Raw genomic sequence first — 24,104 nt, 5'->3', positions numbered from 1 at the left:
CTGCTTGGTGTGAGCACAGCACCTCTTGATCTTGATCTGGCAAGTGTTTGGAGTGGCCTGTGTTCTCAGGGTGCACCTCAGGGGGGGTGGAGGGGTTGGGGGTGGGGAGGGAGGGCCCATTCCTACCCGATGCTTCTCTCTGTGTTGACACTCTTGCCACAGCTCAGGGAGTTCCAGCTCTCTCACTCCTGTCCCACAATGCTCACTACCACCCAACCCATCCCTCCACTTTGCAGCAAGCGCCAAGATCTCAGCTCTCGACTATGGGGCCTGATTTCTCCCTCCCACATTTCCCAGAGCGGCGGCAGCGTTCCATGTTGTTCCCGGGTGTCCCAGAGAAACAGAAGTAAATTTGAGGCCGGTTACCCTCTCCCCACCCCCCTCCAGGCGGAGAAGGAAGCCCCTGGTGTGGAAACAGCATTTTCTCAAACAGGAAAACTAAATGAAATACACAAACATAAGCATACCTCCTCCCCAACTACATGTTTGTGTTCTCAGAGCAAGTGAGACAGGAATCTTGGAGCCAGCTCCTGACAATCCCTAAGACTTCCTTGCTCAAGGTGTGTGGGAGGGTTGGGAGTCAAAGGCCGTGGGGTGTGTAGGAAGGCTGGGAGTCAGAGCATGGTGGCTCTGAGTGGAGAGCTGGTCTGCTACTTCTCTTGCTTGTTTGCTATGGGTTTGAGTTTTTATTTTTTGTTTTTGGTGTTTTCGTTGGTTAGTTGGTTTTTTGTTCGCTTTTTGCTTGGCTTGGTTTGGTTGATTTTCCGAGGTGAAGCCCAGGCTAACTTAAAATATTATCCTACCTCAACCTCCCAAGAGCTAGGATGAACTACCGTGCACGGCCATTGTGCAGGGTTCGATCTGGCCCTCCAAGAACACCATGTCTCAGTGACCTATTTTAAGGAGAGAATTAAACACATTTGGTGAAGCTTCACTGTGACTTTGCCATAAAATTGCGTGTGCCGAGGGTTAGTGAGATGGCACAGTGAGTCGAGGCACCTGCCGACCTGCCTTCCTGGGTTCCATCCCTGGGGAACCGCAGAGTGGAAGAAGAGAAACAACTCCACAAGCTACTGTTGCACGTGGACACACACACACATGCATACACACACATATGCACGCACATGCATACACACAAGCATGTGCGTACACACATATGCACACACGCGCACGCACGCACACGAAATAAATAGTAAAACATGAGCAAATGTTAAAGATGTGTGTGCCTCCGACTCCCAGGATTACTCCTCCCCAGTTAACCCAGCACTCTAGCCCGAGTCACAAAACAAACCCAACTCGCTCTTTGCAGAGCTAAAAACACCTTTAGAAGAACTCCGGATGTGTTACAGAAAGTGACTTTCCTAAAAATACCCATTCCTTTACATTTCCATTCTGAGGGGCCGGCAGGCGCCCTCTGCTCCCACAGCCAGGTCCAGGACATCAAAGCAGGCGAGAACACAGTCAGATGATTGATAGGCGTCAGTCTCCCTACATTTCCATTCTCACAGCTCGGCCCTGTTGCTACTGGCTCGTATAAATCCCCTCCAGGCTGAACCACCAGGAGACCGGCTTTGATGGGATGGAACAGTCCATCATTCCAGGCCCCGTTTCAAGTCCTCCTCGTGTGGAGCTGAAACAAGAGAAGATGTTCAAATTGAATGCATCCGATGACCGGAGACGTCTCTGAAACAGTATTTTCAGAACAGCGTGTGTGGGATACTCAAAGCCATGAATCCCTCTGAATCAAGGAACATCTCTATTAGAAAACCACGGCCTTCAGGAGAGAAAGCATTTTGTAAGGACCAGAGTTCAGTCTCCAGAACCCACGCAAAGATACCAGGTTCGATGGCACGTGCTTGTAATCCCAGTGCTGGGGAGGCAGAGACAGGAGAGCCCCAAGGCTCGCAGGGGTGAGCTCCAGGCCATTCAAAGACGGTGGCTGGTGTTCCTGAATGACCCGCAAGACTGTCCTCTGACCTCCACATCTCCACACACATGTGCACACCTGAGAGACCCAGCCCACAGAGAATCCCTGGTCTGCAGCCCCTACACAGACCCCGCAGGCTCAGCTTCAAGCTCCACCCCAGTGAAAGAAACACACCCTGGATTTGGGACCGGAGCGGGTGAAAGAGACACTTTATCCCTAATCCTGGAGCCAGGACAAAAGACCCGAACTCTGAAATTAGACCTAAAAGAACACACTTGAACCCTAGATTTGAGACATGTAAAAGAAACCCAACCAGGTCCTAGAATTGGAGCCAGAAAGCCAAAAAGAACCATAGAAAGAGACACAGTTAGGCCCTAGAGTGGGAGCCATCTCTGCCTGACTCAAAACTAGCCAATCCCTGAGCTAGAAAAACTGACCAATCCCAAGTCAGCAGGCTCAGGCTAGGGATTCTCCTAGACTGGGAATTCCCACCACTTCATGGGGGCAGCCAATCACCATCCAGAAGGCTTGGAATCCTAGTCCCAGGACAGCCAATCAGCTCAGTCCAGGCTTGAGCCAACCCCAAAGCTGTAACTATGCAGTTTTGGAGGGAAGAGCCAATCACAAGCCTGTAGCTAGGCAGGTTTGGAGTTCCCCAAGCCTCTGCCTAGCTACTATATAGGCCCCCTTCCCTTGCTGCTCTGGGTCCCTCTCCTGCTCCGATCCAGCTGCTGCTGCTGCTGTCCTTGCTGCTGCTGCTGCTGTCGTCCTTGCTACTTGCTGCCACCACTTCAGACGGGCAGGGGGACCTGAAATAACTCACAAATGAGACTCTGTTTTTGCATTGGAGTCAGTCTCATGGTGGTGATTCTGGTGATTCGGTTCTGGGTTCTGGGCTTAGCAACACATACAAAAAGAAAGCCTGGCCTTTTCTCCTGGTGCAGCCTGGAGACACCAGGCCTGGATTAGAAGGCTGGTTACTGTAGGCTTTCTTTCCATCTTCAATACAAGTGAGCAAGTTAGCGTCAGTGTGGGCTGTCCTAGCAAGAGGCCCTCTTCTGGCCTTTGCAGGTACTGCGCTCATATAAGCAAGTAATAAAATAACTTTTTTTCTTTAAATGTATGAGTTTTGGTCATTAAAAAAGAGAAGGAAAACAAAATACCGGGTGGAAGGAAGATATTTGGGAATTCTGATAGAGGCCTTGTATGGAGGATGTAAAGAAGTATAAATTATTTTCTAAAATGTGCAGAGAGAAATGAAGAGCAAGCCTGAATAATAGGTGTGCTAACGGAAGAGGGTAAAACCACCCAGCAGCATGAAAGTGCGATTGTTCCAGTCCAGTGAGGGAAGGGAAAGCTGCCACGGGGGACAGCAAAGATGAGGAGGAGGACCAGAGCCTCTGAGGTAAGGAAGAAACTCACGTAACACTTTTAATCACATCATTACCATGCAAATGGGTGCACATATGCGCGTGAGAGCATGCATGATGCAGGGTATGTGTGGAAACCAGAGGACAAACTACGGGAGTTGGTCCTCTCCTTCCGCCATGTGAGTCCCAGGTGTCGAGCTCAGGTACCAGGCTCCGGGACGGGCGCCTTCGACCCTGAGATGCCTCACCAGCCAAGCCTCACTTTTTCTGTACATTCTTTACGTGGAGTTTATTTCACATTATTCTCCTCTAAACCGAAGCAGAGGAGAACCAAATCCTCCTTAAATTAAAGAGGAAAACAATGACGCCAAGAGCAAAGGCAGCAGGGCCAACCCCGGCTTCTCGCTTGAGCGGCAGTGACAGTCTGAGAGCGATTGATGCTCTGGGGCTCTGACGACTACACAGAGACTAATTCATGGCTAAGAAGTCAATTGGTGGAACAGTCCAGCACGTGAGCCAGGCTCCAGAACACTGTTTTCTTTTTTAGTAACACGATGCTTCAGTAGGACACCCGGCTCTCAGAGGCGCTAAGCGCTGTCTGGGGTGATGCTTTGGCTGCTTGAAGTAAAACCTTTTCCAGATATCTCTGGTGAGGTAACTTTTTTTTTTTTGGTTAGCCTACGCTTGAACCACTCCCCTGAGTGTCTGAATGCAACAGGAAGGGGTAAGATACTATCTGCCGTATCCTAGGGCAGTGGTTCTCAAACTGTGGGTCTTGACCCCTCTGGGGGTAGAATGACCCTTTCACAGGGGTGGGCAAGACCACCGGAAACATCAGATGCTTATGTTACAATGTGTAACAGCAGCAAAATTACAGTTATGAAGTAGCAAGGAAATAATGTTTTGATTGGGGGTCACCACAACATGAGGGACTGTATTATAGGGCCACGGCATTAGGACAGCTGAGAACCGCCGGAAAGGGAGAGAGAAAAAAAACCACACAAACATGAAGAACAAAGCTATGAGTGAGGTGTAACGGATAACCCTGATTGTCAACTTCGCAGAATCTAGACTCAGAAAAGAGACAAATCTTTGTCTGTGTGGGCATGTCTAGGTTAGGCTAACTGAGGAGCAACGGTGCACCCTACCTGTGGATGGCACCACACCATGGCATGGGGTCCGAGTCACAGGGAAAGGGGAGCGGTCGAGCTAAGCACCAACACTCATCTATCATTGCATTCTGATTGGGCATCTCCTGATAGCGCATCCTCCTGATAGTGCATCCTCCTGATAGTGCATCCTCCTGATAGCACATCCTCCTGATAGCGCATCCTGATCATGCATCCTGATAGTGAATCCTCCTGATAGCGCATCCTCCTAATAGCGCATCCTGATCGTGCATCCTGATAGTGCATCCTCCTGATAGCGCATCCTGATAGTGCATCCTGATCATGCATCCTGATAGTGAATCCTCCTGATCGTGCATCCTCCTGATAGCGCATCCTGATCGTGCATCCTGATAGTGCATCCTCCTGATGGTGCATCCTCCTGGTAGTGCATCCTCCTGATAGTGCAGCATCCTGATAGTGCAGCATCTGATAATGCAGCATCCTGATAGTGAATCATCCTGATAGTGCATCCTCCTGATAGTGCATTCTGATAGTGCATCCTCCTGATAGTGCGTTCTGATAGTGCATCCTCCTGATAGTGCATCATCCTGATAGTGCATCATCCTGATAGTGCATCCTCCTGATAGTGCATTCTGATAGTGCAGCATCTGATAATGCAGCATCCTGATAGTGAATCATCCTGATAGTGCATCCTCCTGATAGTGCATTCTGATAGTGCATCCTCCTGATAGTGCATCATCCTGGTTAGGCATGTGGGCCATGTGCTCAATAGAGTTTTGCCAACTTGACATAAGCTGGGGTCATCTGGGAAGAGAGAGCCTCAACTGAGGAAAAAAAAACCTCCATGCGACTCATCTGTAGGCAAGTCTCCCTGGCATCTGCCTTTCTGTTGCTGATGGATGTGACTGTGGGTGGTGCCACCCCTCAGGTGGTGCTGGGTTGTATAAGAATCAGGCTGAGCAAGCCTGGGGAGTGTGCGAGTGAGCAGCGTTTCTCCTTGGCCTTTGCTTCGGTTCCTGCTCTGACCTCCTTCAGTGACGGACAGTGACCCAGGACATGCAAGTCAATAAAACCTTTACTCCCCAAGTTGCCCAGACTCATAATGTTTATCACAAAAATCTAGCTAGGATACCAAGTGACCAGCTGCCTCACATCCTGCTTCTGTGACTTCTTCATCCTGTGAGCCCCAAACACCTTCCCTCCTCCCTCCTCCCTCCTCCCTCCTCCCTCTCTCCTTTCTTCCCTCCTTGAAGTGTCTTTGTCAGCTGTCTGTAACAGCACTGACAAAAGAAACCAGTACATAGTTAGAGCCTGCAGCGGCATTAGTCAGGCATGGCAGCCAAGTAAAGCCTGCACAGGGAGGGGCATTTTCTTGAAGAACCTTGAAATGAGTCTCCAGGAGCAGCTCCAGGCAGATGGGCCTAAACTGGCCCCGAAGACAATGTGCTAAGAGCTCAGTGCTGGCTGATGACTGTTGGGAAATGATTGTCATGAGGGCTTTGGCCTCATCAGTGCCCGACTCCATCAATGTGCACAGTTTAGAGGTGATGTGGGAAAATCTTTTTGTACACCGTGAAGATGTGCTGCTCTCATTGGTCTAATAAAGAGCTAAATGGCCAATAACTAGGCAGGAAGAGGTTAGGTGGAACTTTCAGACAGGGAGAAAGCTCTGGGATGAAGAAGGGCAGAGTTGCCAGGAGACACCGGGAGAACCAAGATGATCATGCCCTAATGAGGAAATATACCAAGCCACGTGGTAGAACATAGATTTTAAAAAGGGGGTTAATTTAAAATGTAAGAACTAGCTAGTAACAAGTCTAAATGATCGGCCAAACATTTATAATTAATAGTAAGCCTCCATGTGGTTGTTTGGGAGCTGGCTGGTGGAACAGAAAATTCCACCTACACAGAGGACTCTCTTGCTCTCACTTACTCTCTATGCTTCCCATTTGCTGTGGGGAGCAGCTTCAACCCCCCATATTGTCTCCATCATGATACCCTGCTTACCCTCAGGCTCAAAGTAATGGAACCAAGTGACCATTATCTGAGTCCCCCAAAACTGTGAGCTAAACAGACATCCTGCCACAGTGACAGGACTGTATCACAGGACTCTTCCTGGGTTGTCTTGAATGTGACTCAGTGGAGAAGATGTCACCATGAGTTAATGATGGTTGCCCACCTGGCTGCACCCATCAGCCGAGCCTGTGCATGCCGAGTCAGGAGCAGGCACTGTTCCTGCCTACATGGAAAGAGTGGGTTGCCACCCTGCTACCATGGCCATTCTATTCAGATACCGGAATGCCTGTCTAGACGTCTTCTGGTCCGGTGTGAATGGTAATCTGGGAGACTCTTGGACTAAGTCTGTACTATCTCAAGTGAAGAAGACATCACCAGCCACCACCACAAAGGGAAGGTCTTGTTCCCCCACAGGTACCCAGACAGTACCCTCTCTGTCCCACCCACACCCCATGCCATAGTCTGCCTTCAGGTCTACATTGATCTCTCTCTCTCTCTCTCTCTCTCTCTCTCTCTCTCTCTCTCTCTCTCTCTCTCTCTCTCTCCTGTTTTCTGCTCCTTCACAGTTAGCTTTGGCTCACTTTTGTATTGTTGTGAAGCGACAACATGACCAGGGCAACTCATATAAGAGAAAATATTTAATTGGGGCTGGCTTACAGTTTCAGAGGTTTAGCCCATTGTCAGGATGGTGGGAAGTATGGCAGCACACATGGTGCTGGCTCCCCTTTCCTTGACAGCAGGAAGCGTTTTGCTGCCTTCAAGCCTTGCCAGACGGTGAGGAAACACACAGTCATCCCATCCAGGTGGGTGGAAGGTGCCTGCCACGTCCAAAGTGGATCGTGACCCCCAGATGAGACAAAGACAAGGAGGAGAGCCAGCTATTAGTGTGGGAAGCCAGGCAGAGGGAGCAGATGGTTTATGCCCCCAGGTAGGCACCCCCCATCCCTCAGAAGCGGGGCAGGTGTGTAACCCTGTGTGGATTGCTCACTCTCTAGAGGACTTGCCTGATGATTCCTTTGTCTGTCTTAGGGCTGTGTGTGTGTGTGTGTGTGTGTGTATCTGTGTTTTGTGTGTCTATAGGTGTGTATGTATATATATGTATGTGTGTATGTGCATATGTGTGTATGTGTGTTTATGTGTATGTACATGTATGTGTGTATATGTATATGCATATATGTGTGTATATGTATGTGTGTTGTGTGTATATGTGTTTGTGTGTATATGTACATATGTGTGTATGTGCATGCATATGCATATATGTGTGTATATGTATGTGTGTGTCGTGTGTATATGTGTGTGTACATATGTGTATGTGTGTGTGTGTGCCTGGAGGGAGGGAGGGTAAGAAGCAGCAGGAAGATAGAAGGAGGAAGAGGAGAGAATTTGAGAAGTTAGCATATGTGATCTTGGAGGCGTGGCAAACCAGTGCCAACTAGGCATCCCCGCAGGGCAGAAGGACAAAGAGGAGTTACAGTTCAAGCACAAAGGCAGCTTTCTGGTAGGATCCCATCCTCTTTCTGACTGCTCAGGGGCCCTTGGCTGGTTAGTGGCCCATACACATTATGAACAGTAGGTAACCTGCTGTACTCAAAGTCCATAGGGTTAAATATTAACTGTCCCCAAGCATCCTCCACGGAACTATCCAGCACAACGTCTGACCAAATATCCAGGTGCCATCGCCCCGCTGAGGTGACACACGGGGCTCACCATCAGGATGCAAGTGACTGTGGGACATCTGAGGGGCTGACTGGCTGCCCCAGCTTTTCACCTCAAACACGTCGTCTCTTTACCCTTTCTAAAACTGTCTATTTTTAGAGTGGGAGTTTTTTGAGTTCCATTTTGGATGACCTAATTCTCAGAACGTGGCTTTTCATTTGGAAGCCTGGTACAGCTCTCACCTGACATTCTTGAGGAAAAACAACTCTAACGGTAGTCTGAGATGATGGTGACGATGGTGCTGTGTCCCTGACCGCACAGATCTCAGACACAGTGATGCAGTAATTAGTCTCAGCCCCTGCAATTCACACATCTTTCACCTGACGTGTGAACAGGAGAGCTCAGACAGCAGTTGTGTTCTGAGGCCAGCTGACATAGATGCCACATCAATGCTGGCTTCATGACATAGATGCTGTGGGGATGCTGGCTTCAAGCAACCATGACTGTAGACAAATCTGGAACCCACTCCAGACTCACACCCCACAGTCACAGAAAGGGGCCCAGTGGATAAACGTTGGCATTGTATTAGTGCCGATGATGACCAGAGTCCACAGATGGTAGGCTGTCTGTCTGTACTGTTCTCAGAACATCCATACTGGTTCCTTTGAAGCTTATGAAACCAGGAACGTTACATCTACAGTTGGAAGAAGCCACTTGTGTGTCCTGGCTTTATTTCTGTCACTGTGATTTAAAAAACAAACAAACAAAAACAATAGAAAGCCACTAACGGAAGGAAGGTTTATCTTGCCACGTATCTGAAGATATAACCCACCATTGTGGGGAAGTCCAGGCTGCAGGGGTAGCAGCTGGCCACAGACAGTCAAGAAGAGAGAGAGAGTGAACTATGCATGCATACTGTCAGTGCTGGCCTTGCTCTACAGTTACGTAATTGTATAACCCAGAACAGTGGCACCCACTTTTATGCGGGGTCTCCCTTCATCAACTAATGATCAGAATAGCCATCCCCCCCAGGTCTTCCCACATATCAGCTAACGATCAGGATAACCGATCAGGGCAATCCCTAAATCTCTCAGGTGATAGTAGACTGTGCCAAGTTGACAACAAAAATGATCACATTGCAGAACAAACAATCCCTGGATCCTGGTGTTTTCTGACAGCACCCATTGTCTTTTGTGAGTTTGTGGGTTGGTGGCAAATGAAGGGATCAGCTCCAGGCTCTGAGCCTCAGGTTACCCACTCTGCTTCCCCAAACCCCATGCGAAAGCCCTGCAGCTTCCTGAAGAATCTCTTCCCATGGTGAAGAATCAATGACCAGGACATGAGAAAAAAAAACTATGGGATGATCTTAAATATGCTAAATCAACTTTCCTATGAGAAACCTATTACTCTCAAAGCAGAGCTCAGTGGACTATTTCTGAGAGTTTTGTGCATGTACACACACACACACACACACACACACACCATTATATATTCATAGTTTGCTACACTGGCTTCCTCTTGTTTTGTTTTCCTTCTGTTTTTTTTTGTTTGTTTTTGGGGGGGCGTTCAGGGTTTTCTGAGATCAAGTCTCACTGTATAGACTTGGCTGGCCTGGAACTCACTGTATATATCAAGTTGTCCTCAGATCCACAGATCAACCTACCCCTGCCTCCCTGTCATCTGCCTTGAGCTGGTGCAATGGTTAAACCCTGGTTATTCTCTCAGTGAGAAGAAAGGGTTTGAGCTCTCTAAATCTGTGCAAATTTGGAATTTAAGATTATGCTGGAACAAAACAAACAGGTTCCAAAACCGCTTTCTTAACCTTGTTTGTCTGGTGTTTTTCACAAGGAAAATGGTACCTTGGGAGGGGTTGCCTATTGGAAAAATGATCCCAAAAGTCCAAGTACCCTAAGCTGCTGGTGTGGCCATGGCTCCTCAATTGCCAAGCTGGGCAAGCTCCCTCTGCCCTTGGATGGTTAATAGCATGGCAGGAGGGGAGAATGCACTCACCCTTTTAAGGGAGCCTGCTTTGGCTGTGAGAACTGAAAGCTATGAAGATCAGAGCAAGGCCATACCCCAAGCCTTCAATGGACGCGTCCTTTGAACATAAAAGCCCTAACCCAGGATCCGAAGGCATGAGATCCTGAGTGATGGTCACCCCAGGCTAAGACCCAGCTGAGAAGAAAAACGGAGCTTCAAGGCGCCAGCCTTTGTAAGAATGGGACATTTAACCACACCACCAACATCCAAAAATATTCTGCACGCCGGAAGCGGGAAGAACAGGACATTTGACGACACCACACGTATTCAAAAATACACTGCAGGCCAAAAGCGGGAGGGGAACCCCGTGGCTTCGGTTTCCCTGCAGATGTCACCTCCTGGCTTGCACAGAGCCCTGCCTCCCTCTGCTTGTTTCTACTTCAGGACTGAGCGAGTGACACCATTCCAAGGCCGTGGGCTTCAGCCCTTAGATCTTCCTAGCCATTATTTCTCAAGTTCCAAAATAATATGTTTTGGAAGGTAGTGTGCTCATGCATCTACTCAGCTGCCTTTATCTTTCTCTCTCCCCTCCCCTCCCCTCCTCTCTCTTCCCCTTTCCTACCCATGAATGGGGTCTGGGTGCAACGCATGGAAGAAGGAACCCATCAGCCTCCCATCGCCTATAGTCAGACACTATTGATGCCACTCGCAGCCCTGTCCAGACTGTGAAAATTATTGTCTCTGAATCTTAATGTGGGGTTCTAGGAGAGGAATTCTCTTTTCCCCACCCAAGATGTGTGCTGGTTTTGTAGCTCCTGCTTTGCACCGGAGTATCGCTTTAGGTGTTGTTTTACAGCTCTTTCTGATGCTCCATATCTTCCTGTGTGCACACACACACACACACACACGAACGCACGCACGCACGCACGCATGCACACATGCACGTACTCTCTCTCTCTCTCTCTCTCTCTCTCTCTCTCTCTCCCCCTGGATACTCTTCTATTAGGTACTGTCGAGACTACGCATTGTCAGGCTGGAGAGACAACTCAGCAGCAGGACAGACGGACTTCCATGTCCTTGTATATATAGACAGCCAGAAGGTGTGGCCCGGACTTAGGGTGGGTCTGCTGACCTCAGGTGTGTGCCCAGGTGCTTGGGTTTCAGTTGGTTCCTGATGTGGCCAAGTTGACAACCAAGATCAGCTGTCACAACCTCTTTGTGACAACCACTCTGTGCTTCTTGACGGTGGAAGCTGTGTGACGGTGTGTCTCACCCTCCTGCCACCATGCCCTCCCTCCTGTGATAGACTAGACCCTCAAACTGAACTAAAATAACCCTGCCTTCCTTAGGCTGCAACGTGGGTGCTTTATCTCAGTCATGAGAATGGTAGCTAGCATAGCCCATTTTTCATTGAAGATGTCACAAGTTATGAGGCACAGACTTGAGTTCAAGTTATAAGACTTAGACTGTCATACTCTGGGTCATGCTGTTCCAGTCCTCTCAATCCAAGGAACTTCGTTATTTATGATTGCTGTGAGATAATCTTTTTATACACTGAAGATGTGTCTCTGCCAAGGCACCTTCTGATTGGTTTAATAAAGAGCAGAATGGCCAGTAGCTAGGCAGGAGAGGATAGGCAGGACTTCCGGGGAGAGAGGGGAACTCTGGGAAGAATCTGAGGCCCAGGGTATTTGCTAGTGAGACTTGGAGGGACTTGGACATACAGAGTGGAGGAGAGATAAACAGTCACATGGCAGAATGTAGATTAATATAAATGGGTTACTGTAAGTTATAAGAACTAGTTATGAAGAAGTCTAAGCTAAGGCCATGCATTCGTAATTAATAAGAAGTCTTTGTGCCATTATTTGGGAACTGGCAGTTCAAAGAACGTCCAACTACAATTGGCATCCACCGTTGGACATGTATATTCAAGCATAGAGCAGCTGGTGTGCTATCAGGCTGGAGACTAGATACTAGATTAGCGTAGGCCCACCAGCTTCCCACAGCTGGGGTGGGTAAAAGCAGATCCTAGTTGATGCCTGTGGGTATGAAACTCAGCTCTCAGGGAAAGACAAACAGCAGCTGCAGCCTGGAACCAGTGGGGTAGCCTGCTGGACCAACCAAGGGGGACAGAGCCATGTCATACGCCAAGTGGAGCCATGCAGTGGGTAGCCTGTCCCTTTAAGACTTGACTCACACGGTTAGAAAAGGCCACAGGTGAGATGAAAAATTGCTTAGATGCTAAAAAAGAAAAAAAAGAAGAGAAAATGGGTATAGACAGTCATAGAAAGAAAACAGTTTTAGAATAATAAAATAAAAATCTTTAAAGAAAGAGTAAAGAAATAGAGAAGGAATAAGCCATGTCAAGATGGGAAATGCACAGGGCATCTGGATCCCATAAAGTGAATGTTTATTAACTTCACATTTTTAAATTCTAATGAGTAAAAACACCAACTGCTAAGAGACATTGGACTATGGAAACCATTGCATTAAACCAGCCTACATATTTTAAGGATGTCTTAACGTCAGAATGGAAGTCAGGATATGTGTTGTGTTGGGGGAGAGGTTATGCCTTTGTTTCCACAGAAAGCAAAAAGGTATGAATTTCTTCAAAATTAATAAAGATCAGGTTTGACTGGGGGAGACCTCCTGAAAATCGCCATGCAAACATGAAGGAAGAAACCAAGAAAGACTACAGGGCAGGTGACATATATACTGATCCCTCTGCTATGGGAACAACACTGAGACTGGATGAGACATGATAAATCCTGTTGGCTACAGAGTCGTCATGACTTATTATTACATGCCATCCTTTCATATGGCATGGGTGGAGATTTACATTGTAGTCTGGCTATGCATCCAAAGTGGCTTACAAAGTTGACCGATGCCTTTTACCTGCTCAAACAGAGCAGGACGTCTTCATCTGATTTCTACACACCATGCATTCCATGGTTGTGCTAAAGCAGTTGCGTGTGTTACCTTTAAGTCTGTGTGTTTGCAGAAAAAAGGGACCAGACACTTATTGGTGAAAGCATGCGAATCCATGAGAGCCCAAATAAAAGAATACCAAAGATTTATGAGGAAGCACTCACAAATAACAACACAAGGGAGAGCTGCCACAGTCTTCCTTTCTGCCCTGGGATGGGAGGGTCGATGGAAGCAGCAATCCGATCTCTGACCAGCACACAAGAGAGTGAGCGACCCCTCCTCTTTCCTTATGAGAGGTCACATTCACAGACAGGAAGCCATGCTCTAAGGCCAGTACCCCAAATCTACTGGCAGAATGAATTCCTACAGACTCCAATGAAGAAGACAAGTAGCCCAGGTGATACAGACTCTCAGAGCGCCTCTGTTGCCGTTTCCTCAAAATTCTGCGTCCAGAACAAATTCAAAGCTGCTGACTGAGATGGCCCAGCCTCACAGACTACTCCAGCCAGAACGTCAGACAAACTGTGCACTTTCCCCTCACACAGAGACCAATCAAAAAGTCATGCAGCTAGCTCTCCCAGGACTTGGCCATTGCCCCAATTTTCTCAGGATCCCCTAAAGATGCTATCACCCAGAGGCAACAGGACGTGATTTTGAGAACATGACTCCCACATTCCTGAGAGTTGGGATGGGTGGATTTTGATCATCCAGTGGGTTGGGGATGTCTGTCATTGTTTAGAGGGTTCGTTGCAAGTTGTTGTTGGTCAGGGTCAGGGAGGAAACGAAGCAAAGGAGGCTAGATCCAGGGATAGCTTTCTGAAAAGAAAAAAGTGGGGGATATAGGAATGATAGGATAAATGGTAGGTAGAATATTGAATCTGCTAAAAATCAGCTACTAGTCTCAAAGTAAATTTATATTGGCATGAATTTTTTTACATTGGCATGGATTTTTGTATATTGATACAGATTTAAGGTTATTTTTGTTTGTAATATACTGTATATACGTTTCTACTCTTTTTAAGGTATTGTACCCATGCAGTTCATTCAAAAACGTAATGTAAAGTTTTAATCCTTGAAAGCTATTATTACAAACTATTTAGGATAATTAAGAAATGTTAAGTTAGGCCAGGTGTTAGTGCCACACGCCTTTAATCCCAGCACTTGGGAGACAGAGGCAGGTGGATCTCTGTAAGTTTGAAGCCAGGCTAGTCTACAGAGTGAACTCCAGGACAGTCTCCAAAGCTACAGAGAAACCCTGTCTGGAAAACTGGGAAAAAATGTAGATTAGTAGTTAACAGAGCTTTTAGATATGCTTTCAAAGTCAAACATACATATATTTTAGATAGATGGGTAGTCTACAAACACTTCAGAGTCCTACAGAATATGGCATTTAAGATGTTTAATAACACACTGCTTTTCATGACAGTGAGACATGTCTGCTCCTGGCAGCACCAGTCTACTTCAGAGAAGATGATGGGCATCAAAGAACCTCCATATGGAGTTTGCTTTCAATGTGGCAAAGCTAGCCACTGGTCAAGAAACTGCCCTTGCCTCAACTGCTGACAGTATGCTGGACAAGAAACACACAAAAGAGGCAAATGCCAAATTTTGCCAAGACAAGGTGAGACATTCCTTCAAAATTCCTGCTTCACAGAAAAGCCTGTCAGATATTCTAGGCCTGTAGGCCAAAGGTGGATATCCCAATGTTGCAGGGGAACCTTGGGTGACTGTTCAGGCTGTGTCTGTCATTTCTACAGTTTTGGAAGTTGTTTTTTCTACACTCCTGTTCACTCAGGGAATAGTTTATCCTTCTTGGGTCTCTGATGGGGTTGAAGACCACATGGTTATACCATTTTCTTTGTCACCAAATTCAGAAAAGAAACTTACAAAAGAGATATAATGTCTAAAAGGTTGAGAGATACAAAAGCTTAAAAAGCTTACCTAATAAAATGTTTTAAGGTCTAAAAAGATATTTTTTATGTTAGTTATACAAGTTACGATAGAAAGTGATTTAGATATAAAACTTTGGACTAGACCAGGTGGTGGTGGTGTATGTCTTTAATCCCAACACTTGGAAGGCAGAAGCAGGTGAATCTCAGTGAGGTCAAGGCCAGCATGGTCTGCAAAGCGAGTCTAAGACAGCCAAGACTGTTAACACAGAAAAACCATGTCTTGAAAAACAAAAACAAAAACTTTGGACTCACTAAGATAGGATGGATAATACAGTACTTTCTTTGAATTTCCCAAATACAAATGAACTGGATATTGTGATTGTAATTCTTCCCTGGTAATTGTTCTTATTGTGTATAGTTTTACTGTGCTAGTGCCAAAACCTTTCCTCTTTATTTAAACAAAAAGAGGGAAATGCTGTGGGAGAATCTTTTTGTTCACTGTAAAGATGTGTCTCTGCAAAGGCACCTTCTGATTGATTCAATTAGGAGCTGAACAGTCAATCACTAGGCAGGAAAGAATAGCAGAACTTCTGGGGAGAGAGGAACTCTGGGAATAATCTGAGGTATGGGGGATTTACCAGAAAGACACAGAGCAAGTCAGACGTGCAGTATGGAGGAGACGTAACAAGCCAGGTGGCAGAATGTAGAATAGGAATGGGTTAAGTTATAAGAGCTGGCTGGGGCTACACGTGACAAAGAAAGACCTGCTACATGTAACAAAGACCTGCTATGTAAAGAGAAGCCTTTTTCTTTGTGAGAAGCCTTCCCGCCAGCCTGGTTCCAGAGCCGCATCAGTCCCAAATAAACACACAGGAGGCTATATTAATTATGAAGCTGTTGGACTTGCTTGTTTCTTACTGGCTAGCTCTGACTTAAGTAATTACCCCATAATTGTTAATCTAAGTATTTCTCTTACCGGAGAAGTTTCCGGGCTTCCTACCCCATGGCGTTACATCTCAACTCTCTGTGTTTCTCCTACCCAGAGTCCTCCTGGACTCCTAGTCCCACCTATCTAGATTACTATTGGCCAGCAGTGCTTTACTGACAAATGCACAGGACGTCCCCCCAACACTGCTACATGTGACAAAGACCTGCTACATGTGACAAAGACCTGCTACACATGATGTTAGAGTTGTCAGAGGGGAATCCCTAAAGACCCTCAAGTTGGAAGTGTCCTGTCCTCTGCAAATGTTGTCTGAGGAAGTTTTACTTACAAGCATGAGTAAATGGTCAGTGATGTGTGTGTGGGAGTGTGTGGGAGAGTGTGTGAGTGTGTGAGAGTATGAGTGTGTGTGAGTGTGTGTGGATATGTTGTGTGTGAGTGGTTTTGTGTGAGTGTGTGAACCAGTGTAAGTGTGTGTGTATGTGAGCGAGTGTAAGAGTGTGAGTGTGTGAACGAGTGTAAGAGTGGGGGGTGAGTGTGTGTGAGTGAGTGTGTGTGTGTGTGATGCACACACATACGTGTGGGTGCCCGTGTGCCTGTGTGTGGCGGCTAGAGAAGGATGTTGCATGCCCAGCTCTGTCACTCTCTGCCTTGATTCCCCTGTCCCTGCCCTCCACAGTGTGGGATCATAGGATACAGCATATAGCATATAGCTTATAGCATACAGCATATGGTATTTACCATATAGCATATAGCTTATCGCATTATAACACATAGCATATAGCTTATAGCATATAGCGTATAGCCATGCCATGCTTCTCTTGTTTTTAACCTGTGTGCTAGGATCTGAACGCCTATGTAGCAAGTATCACACACTGAGCAGTCTCTCCAGCCCTCAAGACTCATCTTTGTGCAGCCTTGGAGAAGACAGTAAGTGTACCATAGCTCGGTGTGCAGATGAACATGTGATCTGGGTGTCATGTATGGTCACAGAGCTGAGAATCCTGGCTCCAACTGTCCTGGTGATATGACAGGTGACTTTGTAGCTCCAGCAATATTGCTAGTTTCTCATCGACTCCAGCTGTCCAAAGTTTCCAGAAGCACCTGTAAGGTGGACAGAGATTGACAAGGATGCTACCTGCATATTGATACTTTGCTTTAAACAAATTTCCAAAGTGAGATTTTTATTCTCCCACGGCTCTAGCTGCTCAAACAGTACATGTCTGTAACAACTTATTTCTTCCTCTCCTGTACTTGTAATAAGTGACCCATTCTTCCAGAGAGTCAGATACTGCAACTACTCAGCAAAAAAGAGAGGACCAGCCACTGTCTGATGACTAAACCTGTGTGTCTGTTTTCCTGATCTGGGAGAGCCAGAGTGTGCTACGTGTGGGAAGTGGACTCTGCACGTGCTCACAGACACATGTGTGCGTGGCTCATCCCAGGACTACACAGAAGGATAAGTCTTAAGAGTTGGGAGGAGGGATGGAGCTATGGGACCCTCACTGTGGAAAGCTTAGGTCTCTATGCCAGGTGTTTGGCACAGAGACATGAGCCAGCTGGCCCTGTGCATCAACTTGTTGAGATCCCAACCTCGGCCCTCAGCAAGAGGCTGCCCCAGCCTCAACTTTTGGGTTTAATTCCCCCAAAGAGGTTTGTATTTTTGTTTTGTTGAATTTATTTGTACAGCTTTTCCTATTTTTAATCCCCAAGTTGGCTTTTAGTTCATTGAGAAGTAAAACTTAAAAGCCAGAGCTGGAGAGACTGCTCAGAGGTTAAGAGCACTGCCTGTTCTTCCAGAGGTTCTGAGTTCAATTCCCAGCAACCACATGGTGGCTCACAACCATCTATAATGAGATCTGGTGCCCTCTTCTGGTGTACAAGCACACATGCAGATGGAACTCTATAGATACATAGATAGATAGATACATAGATAGATAGATAGATAGATAGATAGAAATAGAGATAGAGATAGAGATAGAGATATAATAAATAGATCTTTAAAAAAACTTAAAAGCCAGAAACTCCTTTCCTTCCCTGTGGGAAAACCGCAAAGTTGAACACTTGGCCTCTCAACCCAAGTCTTTGGTTTTAATCAGATCAGAAAGACTACTGGGGTGCAGTTCCATTGTTAGAGGGCTTGCCTAGCATGCAGGAAGCCCTGGGTTTGATCCCCAGCACTGGATGAACCAAGTGTGGTGGTGCATGTCTATAACAGCACCTAGGAGCTGGAAGCAGGAGTTCAAGGTCATCCATGGCAACATAGCGAATTTGAGGCCCGTTTGGACTACACAGGACCCTATCAAGAAGGGAGGGAGGGGGCTAGAGAGATGGCTCAGTGGTTAAGAGCACTGGCTGCTCTTCCAGAGGTTCTGAGTTCAATTCCCAGCAACCACATGGTGGCTCACAACCATCTGTAATGAGATCTGGTGCCCTCTTCTGGCCTGCAAGCGAGAAAAGCAGGCAGAACGCTGTATACATAATAAATAAATCTTAAAAAAAAAAAAAAAGAAGGGAGGGAAGGAGGGAGCAAAAGGGGACACCTTTAATCCCTGCCCTGGGGGGCAATGACAATGGGATTTCTGTGACTTCCAGGCCAGCCAAGGTAGCACATGGACTCTTGTATCGAGCATTCTTCCCGCCAGCCTGGTCCCAGAGCCACATCAGTCCCAAATGGACACGCAGGACGCTATATTAATTAGTTGGTCGTTTGCTGTGGTTTCTTATTGACTAGTTCTAACTTAATTATTAACCAATAACTGCTAATCTGAGTATTTCCACGTGGCCTTCTCTTACTGGAGAAAGGGTCCAGACCTCTTACTCCTCTCACATCCTACATGGTGACTGACTGTGCCTCTGTTTCCCAGAATCCTCCACCTCTCCTAGTCCCACCTCTCTTGCTTCCCTATTGGCTAACAGTGCTTTATGGATCAACCAATAAGACAAACATACACACAGAAGGACGTCCTCCGTCAGAATCTGTCTTAAACAAACAAGCCCAGGAGTGGTGGCACACACTTTTAATTACTCCAGATGCTGGGGAGACAGAGGCAGATGGCTTCTTGAGGTCAGCCTAACTTATTTGGGCAGTTCCAGTGAGAGATCCAGTCTCTAAAACAAGGTGGACAGACACCTGAGGTTGTCTTCCGGAATCCATGCAGACATATGTACTCGTGTACTCAGGAACGCGCCCTTTTACACAAATTGTTTTCACAGAAGAAAAAAATTCACCTTTCTGTGAAAGGCTGCCCTGGGTATCCACTGTCTTGAGAAAGGGGGAGGGGAACACACACCAGCTATGTTCAGCAACCCTGAGCCACATCTGGGCCACGGTCAGGGCCAGGAAGGAGCCGGTGACTGTTTCAGGCTTGCAAACCGAGCCACTCTGTTCCCAGATCAACCCTACTGCTGCATGGAGTCAGCTGCCGATGGAGGCCAAAAGCAGCCCTTGCAGGCTTCTGAGAAGACTTGATTTGGAACAGGTCCTATTACTGGGTCAGTGACCACAGGACTCTGCAGGTGACCTGCCAACCGCAATCTACAAATCCCCGGCCCAGGAACTGACAGTGTATGATAGAATTAAGTGATACAGTCCAGTAGCCTCTGTAATGAGAAACACAGCTGCAATGGGTTTTCCAAACTAAGGCCAAGGGCAGTTCCCACACAAACGCTGATTTGCTCTGAATTTAAACATCACGTTTAAGTTTGGGGCTCCTCAGGCCCACCCTGTCCTCAGGCCTCCTTCTGGTTTGACAAATAAGCACAATGGCCCAGAAGACTTTTAAAACCAAGCTGCATTTGCTGTTACAGAGACTGGAGAGACGGCTCGGTGGGCCGGAGTGCTTTCTGTACAAGCATAAGGTCCTGAGTTCAGAACCCAACACCCACAAAAAAAAACAAGGGCTGGCCATGCACTTGCCTGTAACTCAAGCACTGAGAGAGGGCTGTGGAGACAGCGACATCACTGGGACTGGCCGGCTTCCAGACTCTCTAGCTTCCAGGTTCCATGTGAGTGATAGGGCAGGACAATGACGTTTTCCTCTGGAATCTGCCTGTGTGCACAGGCTCACACGTACACCACACATGCATGCACACACTCACATACACACTCACACATAATCACATACACACACATAAACTCACACACATAATCACATACACACACATAAACTCACACACATATACACATACTCACACACTCACATAACATACTTACACATACATACTCACACACACATATACACCCTCACACATACACACACACACACACACACACACACACAAACCACAGGGTGTTTTGGTTTTTTTTTTTAGTAGCAAAGGATCAAGTTGGGGAGAGTGAAAGTAAGATGAAGGGGGGGGTCAGCTTCTATCCCTCTTTTCCCACAGAGTCCTTGACGGTGTTGTCTTACCCTAGAGATGATTTGTGACAATGTTTGAGAGGGCTGCGGTTACAGTGAGGCTCACGGGTGCCCCGTGTTCCAGGATTTGATCACTCACTGCCCATGGGAGTTGACCTTCAGTTCCCAGCTCTTCTTGGAGGTCAGGGCTTCAGTTCGTAACTTTACTTTCTAAACTGGAACCAGCAAATACTCACTATGGTGTCCCGTGGCCAAACCTCAGGCCAACAAACACATTTCCAACAGACAAGCATTCCAGGGACCTGAAAGTCAGCTTCCAGGGCACAGATTTCTGTCTTGTTTGTCCCCCAGGGCGTCCTGTGCTGAACAGAGCCTGGCGTGAGGCATACTCTCTCTAACTAGTGCTGCAAAATGCCTCACTATCAGTATATATCAACTGCCTTGTAAAGGCTCCAGCAGACAGGGCTCTGAGGATCACATTAATTAAAGTAGGTGTCTTACTAGGTTCCCACTGCTGGGATAAAATACCGTGACCAAAAGTAACCCGGGAGGAAAGGGCTTTATTTCAGAATACAGCCCCACACCATACTCTGTCACCGTGGGAAGTCAAAGCAGAAACCCAAGGCAGGGACCTGGAGGCAGAAGCTGGTGTGGAGGCCGTGGGGAAATGCCGGCTCGCTCCTCATGGCTTGCTCAGCCTGCTTCCTTATAGCGCCCAGGACCACCCAAGGGTGGTGGAGCCCACAGTGGGCTTGGAACCTCCCACATCAGTCATCAGTCAAGACGATGCCCCCACAGACTTACTTACAAGCCAGTCTCACGGAGGAGCTTTCTCAATTAAAAGTCTGTCTTCCCAGCTATGTCTAGGTTTGCGTCCAGTTTGCAAAAGCCAACCAGCACAGCAGGCTTCCCTTCATGAACACTTCCTCAGTTTACCTACTTTGCATTATGTGGCTCCCCTGTCTGACTCTCTGTGCTCACGCATGACTTCACAGTAGCAGGAGCTGTTTCAATGCTCCCCTCTTTAAATTCTACTCTACGTGACAGGACTTGAATAATTTAAATTTGTGACTAATGATTCTACTTTTACATTATCTCTCCTGGAACACTTTTGCCCACTAATCTAGCTTAATCAGCAGATGATACACCCACTCTTCATTTAAGATTAACTTGTACGTGTAGAAAAAAAACTTTAAGTGGCTTTTCCATCACCCTTTGGTAAAATTACTTATCTTTTTAAAAGGTTTATTTTATTTTTGTTTGTGTTGTATATGTATGCATCTGTGTGTGTGCGAGTGTGTGCGTGCGTGCGTGCGTGCGTGTGTGTGTGTGTGTGTGTGTGTGTGTGTGTGTGTTTAATGCATGCAGTGCCCACAGAGGCCAGAGGAGGGCAGTGGAGTCCCTGGAGCTGAGCTGTGGTCATCAGGAACCAAACTTATGTCCTATGCAAGAGCAGCAGACACTCTTAACCTCAGAGCCGTCTCTCCAGCCCACTTAGAATAAATACCGTTACAAGGCAACTATCTGATTTCTAAAACCTGTGGACCGGGCTGGCCTGGACCTCCCTCTGTAGACCGGGCTGGCCTCAAACTCACAGAGATCTGCCGGCCTCTGCCTCCCGAGCGCTGAGACTAAAGGCCTGCGCCGCCCCCACCTGGCTGGAGCTGTTTTCTTAAATCACCATTTTCAGTTGGACAAAATTCAATCCTTTTCCCTAAAATAGGTTCTCACTCTTGAGCTTGCTCTCGTGGCATGCTGAAACTCCACGGTGAATAAATCACAGACTTTGTTTCCCTCTCAGAAAGTCTATGGTCAGTAGCAGGAGGTGGGAGGAGTCAGGGAGCAATGGAAGGCAGATGAATAAGGACCGAGAGCAATGACGCATGTGTCGGGCAATGCCGCAGTGAGATGCACGGTGCTATGTGCTACCACCGAGATTTCCATGTGGAAAACTGAACACTAACTCTTACCTGAAGCTAGCTGGGTATAGGAAGCACACTCTCATCCCGGCACTCAGAAGCAAAGGCAGGCATGTCTCCCTCCGTGAGTTCCAGGCCAGCAAGAGGATACATAGGGAGACCTGTCTCAAAAACAAAGGTAGCAAATGAATAACTAAACGATAATACCTGCTGGTCTAAAAATACCAATATTGATGCTGACAAACTTAGTCAATAAATATACAGGGCTAACAAGACGGCTCGTCAGGTAAGGACGCTTGCAGCCAAGGCTGATGGTCTGAGTTCAGTTCCCAGAGCCCACATGATAATAGAAGGAGAGAGCTGACTCCCCCAGGGTCTTTTGGTCCTGTGTTGTGTGTGGACACTCACAATGAATGAATTAATGAATGAATGAATGAATGGAAACATATTAAACATACTGGAATGCTTCCTGGTGTTTATTTTTTCCCCTCTTCCTGCCTAAGGTATCCCATAATCCTTTCTCACAGTGCTTTACATCAGCACGGTCCGTATTGCACCTAGCTACAATTGGTAGGCAGCCACAGTCTGAAATTGCCCCTGAACACTTGAGATGAGACTATATGCCAAGCCAAGCTGTGGTTGTGCATATACACGGTTTTGAATGCTTGAGATTTTATATATATAGCTACAGAAAGAATCCAAGACCTTTAAAATTAATTAACTGTGTGTGTGTGTGTGTGTGTGTGAGCGTGCGCGCATACCCACATATTAAATGACATATGTATGTACAGGTACGTTCAATGCTCACCCGCACAGGTGTGTAGGGAGCCAGAAGTTAACATCAAGTTGTCATCCATCACCTTCCACCTCATTTCTTTTCTTTTAAAAACTTATTATTATTATTATTATTATTTGTTTTGTGTGTATGGATGTTTTGTCTGCAGTAAGTGTGTCCCCATATGCATGCATGGTGCCCACAGAGGCTAGAAGAGGGCATCTGATGCCCTGGAACTGTAGTTACGGACAGTTTCGAACCACCGCATGAGTGCTGGGACTCGAACTCGGCTTCTCTGAAAGAGCGACCAGTGCTACAGAAACATCTTTCCAGCCCTCTGCCTTGTTTTCAAGGACAGATCTCTCACTGAACCTGGGGCTCACCACGGCAGCCAGACTGACTGGCCAAGTAACTCCAAAGATCCCGGTCTCTGCCTCCCCGGCGCCGGGCTTGCAGTCGTGTGCCCCACCCACGCTCGGCTCTCACTCGGGAGCTGGAGACCCTAACTCAGGTCCTCCTGCCCAAGCACTTCACCCACCGAACCCCGGTCACTACATCCGCCACACCCAGAGTAGAGGAAGGGGCGGGGCGGTGAAACCACAGAAGCTCCTGATTAGGAAACTCGTGATTGGAGCCTCTGCACAGCTCATCTAACTAAGCTCCACCCTCTGCCGCCTCCTCCGGTAAGCAGGTGGAAGCATTCTTCTGGTCCTTTAGGTACCTACAAGTGATTTACTCGGGCCAAAATCACAAAATTCCTTTTGTTAAATGAACATGAAGGAAACTTTCTCTAACTGCTTTTAAAACCTGTGGGTGTCTGACTCCAGATCTGCCTGGTCCAAATTCGTGAGCAGCCACCCAGCCCGGTTGCCCCTGAGCACTTGAAATGTGTGGCTAGTCAGTGCAGTAGTTCCAGTGACCCCTGAAGAGTAGAACAGATTTTCGCAGAGGAAAAATGTAAAGAAATCCCGTATCTCCCTAGAGAAAACTGACTGCCTAGTGAGTCCATTAAATAAGAATCAGGACCGTACAGAGGAGCAGGGAGAGGGTAGGAGTGAGCTCAAGGAAGTTAATTAAGTGGATATTAAAAGGGTCCCTGCCACCGACTTCCAACACAAAAGCTGGGGTTTGCGTGTAAAGGGAGAGAATGCGAGGGTGGGAGGAGAAGGGGTCCCTTGTCGGGTGGGTCAAACAGAGGAACGTAGCT

At 47.2% G+C, this 24,104-nt stretch overlaps 1 long non-coding RNA gene across 1 annotated transcript; it reads right to left on the bottom strand.

The window, feature by feature from the left end:
- Nucleotides 1-1,302: 1,302 nt before the first annotated feature.
- LOC110343156 lies at nucleotides 1,303-23,454 on the bottom strand. The gene is made up of 3 exons (XR_002385353.2): nucleotides 23,281-23,454; nucleotides 22,174-22,283; nucleotides 1,303-1,630 (listed from the first exon to the last, which is right to left on the bottom strand). It is a non-coding gene; the product is annotated as an uncharacterized LOC110343156 (long non-coding RNA).
- Nucleotides 23,455-24,104: the final 650 nt, after the last annotated feature.

This window comes from Mesocricetus auratus, unplaced genomic scaffold (genome assembly GCF_017639785.1).
Source record: "Mesocricetus auratus isolate SY011 unplaced genomic scaffold, BCM_Maur_2.0 Super-Scaffold_100691, whole genome shotgun sequence".
NCBI classification, from domain to species: domain Eukaryota; kingdom Metazoa; phylum Chordata; class Mammalia; order Rodentia; family Cricetidae; genus Mesocricetus; species Mesocricetus auratus.
Note: the sequence above shows the minus strand (reverse complement) of the source record. Positions and strands in the feature narration are given on the sequence as shown.